The sequence below is a fragment of the Oryctolagus cuniculus genome, chromosome 19, assembly GCF_964237555.1.
Source record: "Oryctolagus cuniculus chromosome 19, mOryCun1.1, whole genome shotgun sequence".
NCBI lineage: Eukaryota > Metazoa > Chordata > Mammalia > Lagomorpha > Leporidae > Oryctolagus > Oryctolagus cuniculus.
Window position 1 is genome coordinate 64,966,843 of NC_091450.1, and position 19,332 is coordinate 64,986,174.

Here is a 19,332-nt window from a genome sequence, read left to right on the forward strand (position 1 = left end):
AAAATTTAAAAAAAGAAATACAAATGGCCAACAATTCTATGAAAAAAATGCTCAATATCACAAGCCATCATGGAAATGCCATCCAAACCACAATGATATGAGCTAACCCTTTCAAAATGGTTAAGCTCCAAAGGACAGAGTCACAATGATAAGGTGGAAGTGGGAAAAGGGGAACACCTACACACTGCTGTTAAATATGTAAATTAGTGCAGCTGCTATGGAAAACTGTAGGAAGACAACGCCCTGGGGGCAGGAGGAACCTGAGAGAATGGCCTTTGGGGCCGGTGCGCCTGAGGCACCTGAAGCACCTGTGGAAGGGGCAGGTGGAGAGGGGAGGGAAGAAAGGTGGGGGACAGGGGAGGGTAGCATGGTGTGTGCAGGCTGGGCTGCAGACTCCCACTGGAAGGCAGGGCCTGGGGGAGGTCCTGGTCTCAATCTAGGTCCATGAGGACCCCAGGTCTTCATTTATAAACCTGCCAGCCATGCCTAACTCCACCACTCAGCCTGCACCTCTATCTCTACAGCTCCCTTCTGGGTCCTGCTCAGAAGAGGGGCACCCTCACCCATCTCCCACAGAGCTGCAAGTGACAGGGTGGGTGGCAGATGCCACCATGGGGGCCAGAACTCCCTTCCCACATCCCCCAACAGGCAATCCCTGGAGACCACTAGGAGGTGGCTGGTCAGGTGCCCACCAGTGGGAGCTGCCACCCTGAAAACTAGAGCTAGACACAAAGCAGGCCTGGCTCGACACCTCCTCCTGTCAGTGGCCACCTGACCAGAGAGGCCCACACTGTTGCCCTCTCCTGTCCACTGAGCTGAACACAGGTTGGGAAGGTGAGGTGAGGGATCAGTGCTGGCTGTGGTGGGTGGAGTGGCATCATCATAGGCACTTGTTCTAGTCCTGGCTGCCCCGTGAACACACCTGGGAAGGCAGGGGTCAGAGGATGCAAAAGCCCCACCCCTAAACCACTCTTCAGGGAGTGTGGCCATGGCTGAGCCATGGTGGCCACAAAAGCAACAGACAGCAGCCACGTGGAAGCCAACGGTAAGAGCAGCTTCAGACCCCATGTTAAGGACCCAGAATCACCTGAGAGGCCCTAGAGATGCCAGGGACCAAGGACACAGCATTACTGGTGCTGACGAGGTGCGAGGGGGAGGTCCAGACGTGGACAGACCTGGGGCAGCCAGGAATCCCAAGTACCTGCACCACTCCACAGCCTCTCTCCCGGCTCACAAGCACCCAAGACAGGAGCTGGGAACAGCTGGGACTCAAGCTGGCACCCAAAGGCCATGCCAGTGTTGGCTGTAGGCCCAGCTCTGCCACCTCGCTGTCCCTGATTCCACCAAACATCAAGTGCCTGAGCTCCTAGAGCTCTGAAGGCGTCCCCAGTGCTGAAAATGGTGGGGTTTTAGGGTTTTAAGATTTTTTTTATTTAAGATGCAGATTTGCAGAGAGAGAGAGAGAGATCTTCCACCTGCTGGTTCATTCCCCAAATGGCTACAGCAACAAGAGCTGGGACAGGATGAAGCCATTAACTATGTGCACACCACACACTTGCACAGTACACATACACATGTGAACCTACATGCACACAGAACACACACATACACACAAACATCACCGTCACGGTCCACACAGGTGATCTTACTCCAGGAAGGGGGTGGCCTGCCTGCTGTGGTCCACAGGGAAAACAGAAGCAGTAACCACACCCAGGAGCCACCAGGGTGGGCATAACTCTGATGCTGGGGCTCTGAGCAGAGTCCAGGGGCAACAATGTGCTCTGCCCCTCCCCGCCTTCAGAACGTGGAGTCCTGGGGCCCTAAGGGGCAGCTGCGAGGACTGGGTTTCACATTGGTTTTTGTAGGAATGTGTGGAACCCCTTGGCACTGAGAACGTTCCTGGTCCCAGGTGGGTCTGGGCCAGGAGGAAGACTCCCTGACCAGGCCAGCTCTGACTCTTGCTCAGGACCTGCATGGCTGCTTCTCCTCCAGTGTAAGACACAAACACATCCAGAGAGAGGGAACAAGAGGCCCAGGGCCAGCACACTGAGGACAGGCCTCTGCCTGGGACCATGGCCCGACCTTCAGGGTCTCCGACACTCACCAGGATGAAAGCAGCCATGGGGTGTGGGTGGAGACTTAGGGTCCTGGGTTCTCCAGTGCCGGTACCAGCGTGGCCCTGCGTCCTCTCCAAGGTGAGCATCAGAAGGAGATTGGCGGGGGGAGGCAGCCCCTTAACCTGGGCCCTTTTGGACATCTGCAGTCACCTGTGTCCACGACAGGTGCTGGTGTCCTTTGCGCTTTGCTGGGTCCCTTCTCAGGGTGCATTTCTGAGTGGAGACCATGGACCCCCGAGCCCACTGCCCCCTCCTCAGCACCCCTCCACTAGGGCCAGCGACCCGCCTGCTGCTCAGGCTCACTGAGGGGGTCTGTCCCACACACCCCCCAGCCCATGCCAGTTGAAGCATGTGCAGGAAGGGCCTGTGGGCTGAAGTATGCATCCGGGCACAGCCCATTCAGAGTTCACTTCTGGACTGAGTGTGTGTGCGCTGCATATGTGTGACTGCAGAGCTCAGAGCCAGGCTACAACTGGCTGCATGTAAAACAAACTCAGGAGCTCCAGAGGGGACAGTGTTCCAGAAGCCGCATTCAAAACTCCATAGGGAATAGGAGGGACCTGGGCTCCTCTTCCTTTAAGCGTACTTCAGGGCACCCACGCTCAGCAGCTGCCCCCAGTGTCCACCAGCTCCTGAGGCCATCGCCTGTCCTCTGGCAGCTCCCAGCCTCTAGCGCCCAGCAGGTTCCTAAGGGTGGGGCCCACATGCTTGCAGGGTACATACCTATCAGCGAAGGAGCCCGTGATCTGAGGCCACAAATGCCAAACCAACCGTGAAACACTGTGGGCGAGGACAGGTTAGGGAGGCCCATGGCTACCTTAGCTGGCTCCTGGACACCAGTGACCACCTCTCTCCCTGCAGGGTTCTCACCCCCAACTCCACACCCCTGGACCCCCTCAGCCAAGGCTTCGACCAGCGTTCTTCATAGAAATGGTCCAGGCAGCTGTAGACACTTCACTGACCTTGCTGAGGATGGCCCACAGAAGTGCAAGTCCTGGGACGCGGGGTGGTTTCTTCCCACTTGAAAAGCTGGAAATGCGGCCAGGGGTATGGCGGCCCATGGTCTGCAGGAGGCCGGGGTCAGCAGGATCGTCGGGCCACACAGAGCCTGGCTCTGAGTCCCACAGCTTCGTCGAGGATGAGGCCCCGCCATGAAAAAACTCCCCCAGCAGAGAACGGGAACAAACATTCCTGGGGAGAAACCAGGTTTAGCAGGGGCCAGCCAGGCCAGGGCAGGTGGGGCAGGGATACAGAGGCTACAGGGGTTGGGGCACAGTGTCAGCTTCTGTGGCTTCTGTCTCCCTCTAACTGTGCCCCTTCCCCCACTGTGGTTGTGGAAGCTCCCCAGGAGGGCCTGGCCTCGCTGACAGATGCACCAGGGACCCCCAGCAGCCCAGATCCTGGAAGGCAGCTTCCCACACCACAACACAGTCCCAGTTGCTGACTCTGGAGGTTTCAATGGGTGGGTGTGGGTGGCAGAACCTGCTGTCCCTCTTGGCACTGGGTCCGTGTATATGAGCCCCTCACCCAAAGTCACTGAGGGGCAGAGACCTGGGTGGGACCCCTTGGGGTGGGGAGGGAGAAATGGTTCCAAGAGGGTGGGGGGGTATGGCCTGGCAGCTGGAGGTACTCTAGTGGCCGGGCACAGTGACTCTTGGGCAGGTGCCTGTCCATGGGCAGTTTGCTCCACTGCCCACTGCTCCAATTGTTCTAGGCCCTTCCCTTGGCACTGGGCCAGTGTGGAGCCGAGGCCAGCATTGATGTTCAATCTGCCTAGACTCTATAATTTGAAGATTTCATTTTCTAAGAATTTTTTCTTTATTTATTTAAGAAGGAGGGAGCAAGAGCGCACGCTCCTCCTAGGTGTCTGAAGTTGCTGGAGCCCCAGGATGAAGCTGGAAACCAGAGTGGAGCCTGGATGGAAACCCCAGGTCTCATCCTGGTGCTCTCACTGCTGGGCCCAAAGATTGCCCAAGCAGTTTACACACACTGCATCATGGGTCTAATTAAATGCATCATGGGTCTACTCATGTGTATGAAAATAGGGAAGTGGAGTGTAGAATACCTTGGCAACTGAAACATCATACTGTCCTTAGCTAAGATCTTAGATAACATAAAAGATTTGGGCAAGGTTCATCTGCCAGTGTCCTTGTCTCACTGTGGTATGTTCAATTTGTCATCGTTTTCTGGTGACTGTCAATTGAGGGTAAAGCCCACAGCACTGACCTCTTACCCAGCCTGAGGAAGACCTGCGAGCAGAAAAGGGGCAGCTCTGTTGTGACTGATTTGAAGGAATGCTGTACAGTTACTCATCCCTGCTCTGGGGTTAGTTTAAAACTAGGTTCCATTGGTCATGAGCCCTGTAAGAGCCCGTCTACACCTGCCACCCCGTGATGGGCTGGGAAGTGGACCAATGTGGAGAGAGTGGCCAGTGCACAAGAGCGAGTGTGCTCCACACGTGGCTCACAGTCCCACTGAGGGCAATGACCTCACCTGCACAGAATGTTGGCACAGGCCAGACTTCTGTGATGTCATCCTCCGTGGCAGTTATTAGGCCTTGCTGCCAGCACAGTGGCACAGGGACAGGCGCCGAGGGCAGGGACAGAGCAGGGAGAGCAGGTCTGTGGGGAGAGGGCCTGGGGAGCAAGGGAGTGGTGGACATGGGTGAGGCAAGGGAGAAGGCAGGATGGGGGTATGGGCACGGGCAGGGTAATGGAGGATGGGGACAAACAGAGTGGTTCAGGGGTGGGCCAGGGTGGGCCGAGGGAGGGCGAGGGAGGGAGAGGGTGGGCCGAGGGAGGGCGAGGGTGGGTGAGGGTGGGCCGAGGGAGGGTGAGGGTGGGCGAGGGAGGGCGAGGGTGGGCGAGGGAGGGCCGAGGGTGGGCGAGGGTGGGCCGAGGGAGGGCCGAGGGTGGGCCGAGGGAGGGCGAGGGTGGGCCGAGGGTGGGCCGAGGGAGGGCGAGGGTGGGCGAGGGTGGGCCGAGGGAGGGCGAGGGTGGGCCGAGGGAGGGCGAGGGAGGGCGAGGGTGGGCGAGGTTGGGCCGAGGGAGGGCGAGGGTGGGCGAGGGTGGGCGAGGGTGGGCCGAGGGTGGGCCGAGGGAGGGCGAGGGTGGGCCGAGGGTGGGTCGAGGGAGGGCGAGGGTGGGCTGAGGGTGGGCCGAGGGAGGGCGAGGGTGGGCCAAGGGTGGGCCGAGGGTGGGCCGAGGGAGGCTGAGCATGGGCTTCTTGTGGAATTGGGAGGGAGAAGGGGAACACGGGGTGATGGTGGTGGCAGGCATGGAATGGGGCACTGGATCCAGGACAATGGGGACAGCAGTGGAAGAGGAGACTGGGGGGGCAATGGGGGGCTCTCTGTAGCATTCATGCTGCACCATGGGTACATGGAGAGAGTGTTGGGTATTTCTCAACCCAACCTGGCCTTCCCTCCCTTGTGAAATGGCAAGGGTTTGAATCCCTGGAACCAGATCCAACTCATTGCCTGTGTTTATAAATAAAGGTTCCACATTGATCTGAAAACTACCATGTGGTGTGTAATTTTTCCACAAAGATTTATGCATTGGAAACAGAAATGAGCAAAAGAGGTGGTGACAGAGAGGTCTTCCTTCCTCTGGTTCACTTCCCACAGGACCACAACAGTCAGGTAGGGGCCAGGATGGAGCCTGGAGCAGGGAACTCCTACTACTCTCCTAAATGGGTGGTAGGGCCAAAGTACTTGGGCCTGGATCTGCTGTATTCCTAGGCACACAAGCAGAAGACTGGATGGGAAGTGGAGCAGCTGAGACTTGAAATAGTGCTCCAACGTGGGAGCTTAGCTGAGCAGAAGCTCCAAAAAGGTTGGCTCCCTTGTGAAGTGTCAGGTCAGTGAGTGTAAGAGTTTGCACACCCTAGGGATGAAAGGTGGTGTTCCATCTGCTAGTTCACGTGCACACCACGCTGGGCACTACTGCCTCAGACAGTGTTGGGACCCCCACAGGCATACATAAAATCTTTGGCACCTCCCCTTGCCAGCTGAGGGAGGCCTGGTTTTGAGTGGAGAGCTTCACTGAAGAGGGCCGACTCACCTCGTGGGACTAGAGATGGGAGGGGAGGTCCTGAGCCCAGCAGGATCCTAGGCTGTGTCCGGTGCTGAAGGAGGCTCATGTCTGGCTTTCCCCAGCAATGTGTCCGACAGCTATGAAACACGACAAAACCAACAACTTTTAAGGCCTCTGGGAATCCACCAAAAAAACCCCAAACCAACCAACCACAAAACAGACAGCACTGATTGATGGAGAATTGCTGACTGCCCAGGAAAGAAGAGTGGGAGAAGGTGGTGTGCTGGCCTGGAGCTGTGTCCCTTTCCTCCCCACCCTGAGCTTGTGGTGCTACCAGGGTGGGTAAAGGTGTCTGTCAAAACCAGCAGTTTGGTTTGTTGGACATGGTGCTGAGGGGAGAGCAAGGAACCCATGCTCAAGTCCTCACCAGTAAAAAGAGCAAACTTCACAGGACAGAATGCAGGAAAGCGGCAGTCCTGCTGGCCAAAGGTTAGAGGCCCTTTGGGACAGGGGAAGACCAGTGTGCCAAACAATTTTTTTATTTTTTTTTATGATTAGGTATTTATTTGAAAGCCCAAGATACAGAGACTGTGACATAGAGAGATCTTCCATCCAACTGGTTTACTCCCCAGGTGGTTGCATCAACCACTATGGGACCAGGCCAAAGCCGGGAGTCAGGAGTCAGGAGTCGAGACTTCCTGGTCTCCCGTGAGGGTGGCAGGGCCCCAAGCACTTGTTCCATCTGCCACTGCTTTCCCCAGGATATTCGGGAGAATCCTGATCAGAAGTGGAACAGCCTGGATACAAACCAGTGCCCATATGGGATGCTGGCATTACAAAAGGTGACTGAACCTACTATGCTACAACACTGGCCCCCAATTTTTTTATTGATTGGAAAGGCAGGGACACACAAAAGAGAAAGGGCCAGATGGGGAGAACGTCCATCCTTGTTTAGCCCTCCAAGTATACACAACATCCATGGCTGGGCCAGGCAGAAGCCAGGACCCAGGCATTCAACCTGGGTCCATGTGAGTGGCAAGGACCCAACAACTTGAGCCACTACCTGTTGTCTCCCAGGGTGGGTATTACAGGAAACTGGAACTGCAAGGAGAGCTGGGACTTGAACTCAGGCCCTCTGTTATGGGATGGGAGCATCCCAACAGGTGGTGTCATCACTGTGCCACACACCCTCCCCCAAAGAGAAGTTTTCCAGGAGAATCCTGGATGCCATGGTTGGGCTAGACTGAACTCAGCAACCAGGAGCTTCATTCACATCTCCCACGTGGGAAAGCAGAGAAGATGGCCCATGTCTTTGGGCCTCTGAATCCAAGTGGGATACCTGGGGGAAGCTTTCTGAGCCATGGCGTGCAGAAGATCTGCTCCACCCATCCATGGAGAAAGAGCCATGTTACCAGAACCAGCTCTCTGTGGCTGCTCCACCTTGGGTTTTGAGCCCCTGAGCCTCTGATATGTTGAGTGCCTGGGAGTACCTCACAGTTTTACCTGGGCACACAGCCCCCATCAATCCTCCCAGCCAGACTCAAGGTCAGTGGGGAACAGGGACTTTGCTCTCTGGCAATATCCCTGGATCCCACACGTGCACCAAGAGTCACTCGCCACAGCCCCTCCTTGTTTCACAATGGCACCTTCTCCCCACCATCCTCCAGCTGAACTGCCAGCTGCTGGGCACATGCCCGAGACCTGCTCAGCTGCTTCTTACATCCATAATTCCACCTGCCCTCTCTCAGCCACCTGTTTGTGGGGAAACGGGGAGAGGGAAATGTGCCCCTTTGTCCCACTGGGTAAGTGGGTGCCCTGTCGCACTCAGGACTCCAGGCTGCATTCACAGACAGCGCAGTCGACCAGGCTCTCCCTCCAGCTAGATCACCAGTGTCACAGTTTTCTGCACTCTGATTTCACTCACTCTCCAAAGCTGATGCAGCTCCTGGGGTCATGTGCTGTGTCTGTGCTTGCTGCTTTGCGTCCACGTGGGCCTTCCACCATGATCCACGGTGTCCTTCTTCCTTCCTCAGCACTTCCTGTAGTTTGCTCTCCAAGTCTCCCCTAAGAATCTACTTCATCCACTTTTTTTTTGCTGTTTTCCCCTAGCCTAAAGCAGTACACCCCTTCCCCATTCTGCTCTTTTGGAATCTCCAAGATGCTTTACTTTAAAATGGCTTGCCTCATGAATGGGCATAGCAACACAGCAGAACACAGTTTATTGTTTAGAGGTCTGGCATAAGCAAATTCAGTTCAGAATACTAATGTTATATTTCGTGGCATTTATTCTCACTAGTTAATTTTCAGAAGTCTTACTAACAGTAAGGAATTCCTTTGGGAAATTTAGCAGTTTCCTTGCTGAAAACCACTGGGTTACATTGTTCTGGGAGTGGAACATTGTGCCTTCCTTAGAACATTAGTCAAGGCCTTGATAGTCACTCTTTGGCAAACAACTCTGCTGCTGAAAATACAAAGGGAGAGACAGGAGTGACATTTGCATTTTGATTTAGATAGTACTTTGTTCTCAACTATTTTTGGTCTCCTTTCCTCTTCAGAATGCACTTGTACACGCACACACACACACACACACATTCCTCTGATGTAAAGTATTCTGTACAGAGAATCGAGCCAATTAACTGAGACATGAGCAATGTAGAGAGTAGAGTGTAAGGAGAGAAAAATTCACTGCTCTACAATTATATCAAACACGATGAAGATTCACTGCCGGTCTGATGTCTGTTTTAGGGGATCATATGATAACAGCTTTTCCCCTTCTGGTTTTTCATTTAGCTGTGCTTTCAGATTTTTTTTTCATGTTTTTGGTAATCTTCCTTTAAATATCTGTACAAGAGTTAACATTGCAATGTGGCATTGCTACCAGTACTCTGCTATGTGATACTTATTTTAACACCTTTGATAGTCTGAGAAAATTTGATGGGTTAGTTTTTTCTGGAGCAATTCCTTTACTTCACTTATTTTAACCCACTGCTTTTGGTAATGCTGTTTATGAGGAGTTGCCTTCACTTCTTGCTCCTGGAATCACGACTATCATGAATATTCTGCTTTCTGACTCCTGGCAGCTCAGGTGAGATGACTCAGCCTTTTGAAAGCCTTACTCAGCAGTTGCACTCCCTAGAATATTTTCTGACTTCTTTCAAAATATTTTAACCAAAAAAGATTTTGAAGGCAAAATGAGAAAAGGTTGAAATTAAGTTATATACATATATTGCATATCTTATCTTTGTTTTTCAAATTTATTTCTGTAGTGGAATATAAGCACTCTAAGGGCTAAGCCATGCATATACTACAATAAACATTTATGGAATGTGGTATTTATTTTCAAAAGCCTCAACAAAAAGCAGCAGTAAAGCTGAAATATCATATGTTTGAGAATAATATAATAATACCAATATCCAAAATGTTAGAATGATGCAATTATTTGTTTCTGACTACAGATTTCCTGATATGATCACGGTATATAGTTTAGCATTAGACCAAGATTTATTGCCTCATAAAAACAACATTAAAATAATTTATTTTGTGTGAATTAGAATTCTAAGACATAAAAAATGAGAATTAAACCTTGATTCAAGAAATTTTTGAAAAGTCCATTGAAGGATCATAGGCAGCATACAAAAGAACCCCTGAAGAAGATAGTGAACCACAACCAGGAGCAAGACACAAATAGAGTCCTCTGTGTGGCTGAGATTCTAAACTACAACTTGTCCCCAGATCTTGATCTTTCTGATTTGCTTACCGAAGGCTCCCACTGTCACTGATGCAGGCTTTTGGTGTCACTATCATACCAGTGCAGGCACTGCTGCCTGTGAAAGCTCAGTGACCTTACAACTGCTGAAGTCACTGCCAGAAATGACAACTTAGCAGCTTCTTTCCAGCTGAGGGTGTGGGGAGCAACCCAGACTAGACTGTTACTGGAATTAAGACTTATTCTATGCATCTGCTCTCCCACAATATGGCGCTGGGAGAGAAGAAAACAGCTTCTGCACAGCTGCCTCCAGTTCAGCCAATAACTGTAGGACTTGCTCCTGATTGGAGGAGAGCAGCATACTCGGCGTGTGGGCAGCCGAGTTGGGATTGGCAGAGGAGGACTATAAAGGAGGAGAGAGACGGCATACACCGGGGAACATCTAAGGGGAACATCTGTGCAGCCCCCGAGAGAGCCGGCCGGCGGAGTGCTGCTCCCCTGCGGAAGTGGGGAATGTGGCCAGGGGGAACTGCCATTCCACGGAGGTGGAAGGGACAGTAGCCAACCCGGGAAGAACCAGCAGCAAACCCGGGGAGGGCCGAGCAGACGAAAGAACAGCGCAGGGTCCTGTGTCGTTCCTCCACGAAGACGAGGAGCGACATAATGGTGCCGTGACTCGGATATGAAGCCTAGGCAGGGTTTTGTGTCGTTCCTCCATGAAGAGGGGGAGCGGCATAATGGTGCCGTGACTTGGATAGGAAACCTAGGAGGGAAGAAACGGGAAGAAGTGGAAAATATCGGAGAGAGAGACTAGCAAACAGCCTAGGGAAAAGCCGGACGAAAAAGGTGCCGGAAGAAGCTATTGAAAGCCTAGGCATAGACTCAGATACGGACTACAGGGGGAAGCTGGGAGAAATCTCTAAGGTCGAAAGCAAAAGTGAAAGCTAGAACAAACAGACTTGGATACGGACTGTGGGGAGAGGCCAGGAGAAATGAGGGAGGAGTATTGTTGGAGGAAAGCTTGGGGAAACATACCGGGTAGAGAAAAATGTTAGGGAAATTGAAGCCGCGGGGGGCAGGCCGAGGCAGAGACGAAAGCCACTTTGGGATTCTCCAGTTAGCCCGGGAATGGGGGGGCGAAAAGTTGAAACCAGAAGCGGAAACGTAAGCCAGATTGGGATCCGTCTGATTAGCCCGGGGAGCAAAGGACGGGAAGCCAAATCGTGGGGCGGAGACGTGAGCTGGGTTGAATTCGCCAGGCTAGCCCGGGGAACTTGGATTGAATGCTAGTGGCGGAGACGTGAGCTACGCTGTGTGACTCGTGGAGGCTGCCGCGTGCAGAGAGAGCGTGCGCGGCTCAAGTAGATAGGGAACGCGGGGCTAGTGAGAGACCGCGGAGTGTGCGCGCGAAGCCGAGCCACGCAGAGCCACGAAGCCGCGCAGATGAGAGAGGCGCGGGCTGAAGCGGCTCAGCCGGGAAGCCGCCGAGAAGCAGCCTCGGGGCGGGCGCCGGGGAGCCGCGGGGATAAGAGAAACAGAAGTTTAGAAGTAAAATGAGAGAAATAGGAATGCTGGTAGATAGAAGTAAAATAGGAGAAATAGGAATGCCCGGAGATAGAGAAACAGAAAAATAAGGCCTCCCCACAATACTGCAATGAGAAGGCTTGGATTCGGTCTGCCTGATTAGTGAGGCGATGAGCACCTGCGGGCGGCTAGCAGCTTATGCGCCGCAGGTCACCGAAGACAGGCACGAATTAACATCAATAAGGCCTCCCCACAACACAGCAATGAGAGAGCTTGGATTCGGTCTGCCTGATTAGTAAGGCGGTAAGCACCAGCAGGCGGCTGAGTATGAGCTGTAGGTCACTGAAGATAGGCACGAACCAACACTAATAAGTCTCCCCCACAATATGGCAATGAGAAAGCTTGGATTCGGTCTGCCTGATTAAGGCGGTAAGCACCAGCATGCGGCTCGACCAGAGTATGAGCCGCAGGTCACCGAAGACAGGCACGCATCAGCGCCTAAAAACCTCCTCACAACATGGCGAAGAGAGGACCCGGATTCGGTTTGCCTGATTGATAGGACTTGTAAGAACCTGTGGCAACTCTAGCAAGTAGAGCAGAGTGTGTGCCGCGGGACACCGAAGACAGGCGCGTATCAACGCCAAAAAATAAAAAGAAAGGGGGATCTGTGGGGAGCAACCCGGACTAGACTGTTACTGGAATTAAGACTTATTCTATGCATCTGCTCTCCCACAATATGGCGCTGGGAGAGAAGAAAACAGCTTCTGCACAGCTGCCTCCAGTTCAGCCAATAAACTGTAGGACTTGCTCCTGATTGGAGGAGAGCAGCGTACTCGGCGTGTGGGCAGCCGAGTTGGGATTGGCAGAGGAGGACTATAAAGGAGGAGAGAGACGGCATACACCGGGGAACATCTAAGGGGAACATCTGTGCAGCCCCCGAGAGAGCCGGCTGGCGGAGTGCCGCTCCCCTGCGGAAGTGGGGAATGTGGCCAGGGGGAACTGCCATTCCACGGAGGTGGAAGGGACAGTAGCCAACCCGGGAAGAACCAGCAGCAAACCCGGGGAGGGCCGAGCAGACGAAAGAACAGCGCAGGGTCCTGTGTCGTTCCTCCACGAAGACGAGGAGCGACATAATGGTGCCGTGACTCAGATATGAAGCCTAGGCAGGGTTTTGTGTCGTTCCTCCACGAAGAGGGGGAGCGACAGAGGGCAGCTGTCTGTGTTTGGCTACATGGACAGCATATGTCTACCCTAGGGGTAATACACACCAGGAAATCATGTATTTGGCATATTTTACTTCTTCTTGGCAACAATTCCAAAACTGGGAAACAACGTTGCACCCAATATAAAAGATGTTACACCCTCTGCACATTCACCCAGCATTCTGTAATATCATTTGTAAAAGTCTTTATTTTTTTGAAAGGCAGACAAAGAGTGAAGGGGGGGGGGTCCCCTATCCACTGGTTCACTCCCCAGATGGCTGCAATGGCAGGAGCTGCGCTGATCTGAAGCCAAGAACCAGGAGATTCCTCCAGGTCTCCCATGCTGGGGCAGAGGCTCAAGCACTTTGGCCATCTTCTGCTGCCTTCCCAGGCCATAGCAGAGGGCTGGATCAGAAGTGGAGCAGCCAGGACTCAAACCTGTGCCCATATGGGATGCTGGTACTCCAGGTGGCAGCTATACCTGTACATCACAGCGCCTGCCCCCAATATCTTCTGAACTCCAGTTGGCCCCATAATATATTCTTGACCAGTAAGGTGCACCTGGAAAATGAGCTGAACATGGTCCATATACTTAAGTGCTACCACTCACATTATAAACTTGGATGGAGTTCCAGGCTCCTGACTCCATCAGGGATTACAGCCATTCTGTTAGTGAACCAGAGAAAGATCTCTTTCCCCACTATGTCTCTTTGTCTCCCCCTCTTTCTCTGTCACTCTGCCTTTTAAATAATAATAATAAAATGGCCAACAAACACTTGAAAAAATACTTAGGATCACTAATCATTAGGGAAATGAAAATCAAAACCACAATGAGGTTTCATGTCACTCCACATAGAATGGCACTCACACAGAAATCAACAAATAACAGAGGCTGGCGAGCATGCGATGAAAAAGGTACTCTGGTCCACTGTTGGTGGGAATGTAAACAGGGGCGGCCACTGTGGAAGACAGTATGGAGATACCTCTATAGACCTACCCTATGATCCAGCCACCCCACTGCTGCAAATTGTCTTCAAACAGTACTTTATACGTTTTGTGTCTGTGTGGGTGCTTTGTGTCTGTATGGGTGCAAACTGTTGAAAACTTTACTTAGTATAGACTTGGTATTTTATATAAAAATAATTAAAAATGAATCCTAATGAAGAATGGGATGGGAGGAGTATGAGGTGGGACGGGAGTTGGGGTGGGAGGGTGGCTCTGGGGGGGAAGAACCACTATATTCCTAAAGCTGTACCTATGAAATTTGTATTAATTAAATAAAAGCTAAAAAATTAAGAGTGGGAATGGAATAGGAAGAAGGGTTAGAGCATGGGTGGGAGGGAGGATAGGGTAGCAAGTATCACTGTGTTCCTAAATCTGTAATATGAAATACATGAAACTTGTATAACTTAAATAAAATTAAAAAATAAGTGATTCCAAGATCTGCAAAAAGAAAAATTAAACAAATACAAGAAAGCAGAACACATTATAATCTTAGTGTCCCATTAACAGACAGTGTCAACTACCAGTCTTCTGAGTGAGCCCAAACACCAATAGTCTCAACTGACATCATCATAACCCCCTGAAGGGTCACAGACAGGAACTGATCAACGGAGTCCAGAAAGCTCACTAAATCCACTGAGACATGAGAGTGCAAAACAAACTATTCCTGGAGACAACATTATGGCATTTCAGGTAAAGCGACCACCTGCAGGGCTGGCATCCCATACAAGTATCAGTTCAAGTCCCAGCTGCTCCCTGCTAATGTGCCTGGGAGAGCAGCAGATGAGCCAAGTCCTTGGGACCTTGCTACCTATGGTAAAGATCAGGATGCAGTTACAGGCTCCTGGTTTCAGAGTGGCCCAGCTCGAGCTCTTGTGACCATTTGGGGTATAAACCAGAGGGTATAAAATGTCTCTCTGGGGTCCAGTGCTGTGGGGTAGTGGGTAAAGCCACCACCTGCAGTGCAAGTGCCCATGGTGCCAGTTTGTACCCTGGCTACCCCACTTCCAATCCGGCTTTCTGCTGTGGCCTGGGAAAGCAGTAGAAAAATGGCCCAGGTACTTCTACCCCTGCACCCGTGTGTAAGAACCAGAAGAACATCTTGGCTCCTGGCTTCAGATATGCCCAGTTCTGACCATTGAGGCCATTTGAGGAGTGAACCAGCAGCCAGAAGACCTTTCTCCACCCCTCCCCTCTCCCTCTCTGATTCTCTGTAACTGTCAAATAAATCAAGAAGAAAGAAAAGTGTCCCTGATGAGGGATGCAAACATTTCTTAAAAAAATAAAGAAAATGTCTATCTTTCCCTCTCTCTGTAGCTTTGCCTTTCAAATAAATAACCCTTTTAAAAGAATATTATTCAGGACGGTGCTGTGGCACAGCAGGTTAAGGCCCTACCCTGAAGTGCCAGCATCCCATATGGGCGCCAGTTCTAGCTCCACTTCCAATCCAGCTCTCTGCTATGGTCTGGGAAAGCAGAAGATGGCCCAAGTCTTTGAGCCCCTTGCACCCACATGGGAGACCCAGAAGAGGCTCCTAGCTCCTGATTTTGCATCAGCCCAGCTCTGGCTGTTGTAGCCATTTGGGGAGTGAACCAACGGATGGAAGGCCTCTCTCTCTCTGTCTCTACCTCTCTCATCCAAATAAATAAAGATAAATCTGTAAGAAAATAATATATTATTAAGTCATCACATTTTGAAATAATGTTACATTAGATATAAGAAAAGAAAGTAATTTTGCAAATGCAGAAGTAGTGTGCCTATCTCCACAGAAAGAAGGTAGAGGAGGAGGAGGAGGAGAAGAAAAAGGAACCAAAATAAAAGATACAGGGTAACTACAGATTTAGGAATCAGAGGTAGACATCTGGCCTAGAGGTTAAATTGTTGGTTGGGTTGCCCATGTCCCATACCTGAGTACTTGGTCTCAACTTCCATCTTTGCCCTAGATTCCAGTTTCCTGCCAACACAGAACCTAGGAAGCAGTGGTAATGACTCAAATAATTTGGTCCTTGACATGCACTTTGGACAAAGAATAAACAGAAACAATTCTGCAAATTATAACTGGCCCTGTTTCCGTCAAACCACCAAAAGCAGACAAGATAGTAACTGAAAAATAGTACCATTTCTTGAGTGATAGGGACTCTGCTAGATGCCTCCTGTAAGAGTCTTTATTTTTCTTTACTGTTAATAAATCATTGATCACAATTTTAAGATATGCCACTTCTTGTTATAAGGTTAAAAAAAAAAACACAAGCTCAGAGAGGATAAGTAATTTTCCCATCATTACACAGCTTAGGGCTGCCACAGACCGATTGTGGAGGTAAGTCTTTCTAAACCCAAAGGCAAATTTTAACTGGCAACACTTGGCAGTTTTTTTTCCTGTTATTCAATAGCCTGAAGCTGGCTCGGCAGAAGCTGCGTGCTTATTTCAAAGGGAAAGATACAACATCAATCAGTTCAAAGCTGAGTGTTTAGAATCACCAGGTGATTTTGAGAAGACAATACTAACTCCTGGTGAGGTGTATTTCCACCTGTGTGTCTAGATTCATGAGCAACGCTAGAGCTGGAGCTCTCTACACCAAATTACTACCATTGTAATACAATTGACTCCTATCAATATATGCCTTCAGAACCATTCTGAAGACTTACAAACTACCCATTTGTCCATAGGGTATGTCTAACCACTCAAAGATAAAGGATAGCAGTTATTGGTGGAATAAATGTAGCAATGGGTAAAATTGCTCAAAAATCCCTATTTATTTATAAAAAACAGAAGTAGTGTATGATCGTGGGGTCACCCACTGAGATTCTTACTAAACTAAGTTGGCTTTGTAATGAATACTTGCCTTGGCATCACTGCTAGCCAGTTGTAACAGGCAGCTGTAACAATGAATATATTCTGTGAAAGGATGATTGCAGATTGTGGGCTCAATGTGCAATGTCTACCAAGGCAAAAATTTTCTCTCCTTGTTGATTCGAAATTATGTAGTGCTGCTCTCAGTCAGTTCATCTCAAGGATATTATTACCTCTATTCTACCACCTTGTATGGCACTCACAATGAAACCAATTCTATTGGAAGGCCCCTGGAGGCAGAGCTGTTTTTTCAACTTGGTGAAATGCATTCAGGTCCTCCTAGTTCTGTAAGACCAATGAAATCAAGTAGTTCTTTTTCCTATTTGGCATGGACAACCATCACAACAGGAGGGGCCTCCGTTGCTGAATGCTGAGGTATCTTGCACTGAATTAAACTTCATTCCATCTATGTGCAGTATTACGTAAAATTTCACTTTCTGAGCAGACCCCCAGTGATTTCTTTTTAAGTCAGGCGCTACCCAGGCAGTACAACTGTTTACTTGTCTATCCCCATACTACAGGGGGCACTCAAGTACTGTGCAGGAGAATCTTTAGACCTTTCTGGTCCTCAATTTTTGGGAGGATGAGCGGCATCCATGACAGACAACAGCATTCATTACCATCTTCCTGTTATGTGACAAGAGCCTATGCATTTTTACTACTGGTATTCTCACCCACAGATAACCCAGGCTAAACTAGAGAAAGGGACACTAAGATATTTTTGACAGGACTGCTCTGTGATACCCCTATCTCCCCATAGCCCCATTAACTGGCACCATGTGTGACCCTCAGTTTGCTCAGGAAATACCTGAGATGGGCCTGATTCATTTAGAATTCAGGTGTTTTCAATAGGCAGTGAGGGACAGGTTACAGAACTGGATTGGAAAAGCAGATAAACAACACAGAGGTCATTTCTTTTCTTTCTAAGCATAAAAACCATGATGGAATGACCTTCAACCCCAGATTCTGCTACATGGACCTCACTATCAACTTTGGAGTTACTTTACTTCTACTTACATAAATTATAATTTGATGATAAAATACTGAATTATAAAATTTTCATAAGATGGCTGATATACACTTATTTTTTTATATTGAGAGAGAATCTTGAGGGCTGGATTCTACTTAACTTATAAAGGAGAGAACAAATCCTATTTCATCAGTATGAAAAAGATGTCCTTTGATTTTTTTATATTATCTTCATACTTCCCTGGCTGGCCAGGACATAATAGTTACAATTAACATTAGTTTCCTGGGCAATCTTGGCAGCATAAATTTCTGTGTGTCAACAGAGAGTCAAAGTGATGGCAATACCCTGAGAAACTGACTCCTGCCCTAAGGCCCTGTCAAGTGTACAGTGCTCTCAGCACAGAGGCAGAAAACCCACTTCATTAAGGAGGACCCTGCACCATCCAAGGAAGGACAGTGAAATAGAATGTCACAGGGGCTGGCGCCTTGGCTGACTTGGTTAATCCTCTGCCTGCGGTGCCGGCATCCCATATGGGTGTGACGTTCTAGTCCCGGTTGCTCCTCTTCCAGTCCAGCTCTCTGCTGTGGCCTGGGAAAACAGTGGAGGATGTCTCAAGTGCTTGGGCCCCTGCACCCACATGGGAGACCAGCAGGAAACACGTGGCTCCTGGCTTTGGACCAGAATAGCTCGGGCCGTGGCAGCCATTTGTGAGGTGAACCAACGAAAGGAAGACCTTTCTCTCTCTCTCTCCCTCCTCTCACTGTCTAACTCTGTCAAATAAAAAAAATACAATGGCACAGAGGTTTCCTCTCCTCATCTTACTATCATGACCGCCAACATGCTTGTCTTACCCTGCCAGGCTCCAGTGTATCAGAAACATCACATTGTTAGCAAAACAACCTGTGATCTACCATTCATGGGCTTGAGTTTCTGCAGCAACACATTGATAGCTGAATCCCAAATACTTGTCACAGCTAAAAAGTACTGTGTGTAAAGTCTTTCTCAACTCAAAGCCCGGAAGAATATCCTTAGTACCAACACTTCAGAGGAAGGGTCCCATTACCCTGATATACCTGACTTTAGGGAAGAACTATTTAACGTAAGAACAGACATACCCATCCCTTCCTCAAGTTCCACCTGCTCTCTCTAAGTCAACTCTCCTTAGAGAGCATCACCTGCAAGGACAGCCCCAGAACTGAGGCTCCTGTGTCTGGTCAGAGCCTCAGGCTCACAGCCTCATCCTACAGGAGGCAGTGCATCCACTCCCTGTAAACCTAATCTGGGTCCATCAGAGCAGCTCCCTGGACAGGTACACACGTCACTGTGGAATAAGTTCCTCTCCCAGTCCTTACTGCTCAACTCAGGATGCCCCTGGAGGAGTTGGATAGTGGACCAGGCATATGTGAGAGTCCCCTGAAGTTTCTGGCTCGGCTTATCCCTATCCACACCCTCTTTGGGTGCCACTTGCTCTTATGTCACCTGGTGTTGCTTGGGCTAACTCCTGTCCCCCAAACATGCTTTCTCTGATGCACTCCCTCAGCTCTTGAGCTCAGAATGTAGACTAAGCCCAGGCTGCTGCAGGAGACAGAGAGTAAAGACAAACATCAGGTCTCATCTTCAGTTCCCCAGGCGTGTTTTACGCACATCCCTGGTCCCCAGGAACTCAGAGAAATCTCGGAAGAAGGGACCCCAGAGAGGTACAAAGATCTTATCCTATTTCTTGACAAACTGAGGAAAATGATTGCCATGAGAATTTTGCAAATTCCTGTGGCAACTGATTGGCAGCAGAATTCACACACAAGCCTTGCCCTCAAGGCTCCCTGTCCCAAGAATGTAACTCATCACCCAGAAACCACTATCTGTATTTCAGCTTACTTTATTTAGATCAAACATAGCTACTTCCACTGTTCAAATATATGGGACTAC

General features: G+C 50.2%; 1 protein-coding gene across 1 annotated transcript in view; it reads right to left on the reverse strand.

Annotated features, from left to right (window-relative positions):
- LOC127489780 (uncharacterized) overlaps positions 1-19,332 on the reverse strand; it is a 278,910-nt gene that overhangs the window by 18,680 nt on the left and 240,898 nt on the right. Inside the window, exons 22-23 of the mRNA XM_070064726.1 lie at positions 6,179-6,288; positions 3,080-3,308 (exon numbers count right to left, since the gene is read on the reverse strand). The gene's annotated coding sequence lies outside the window, so the exon portion shown is untranslated. The remainder of the gene's footprint in view (positions 1-3,079; positions 3,309-6,178; positions 6,289-19,332) is intronic.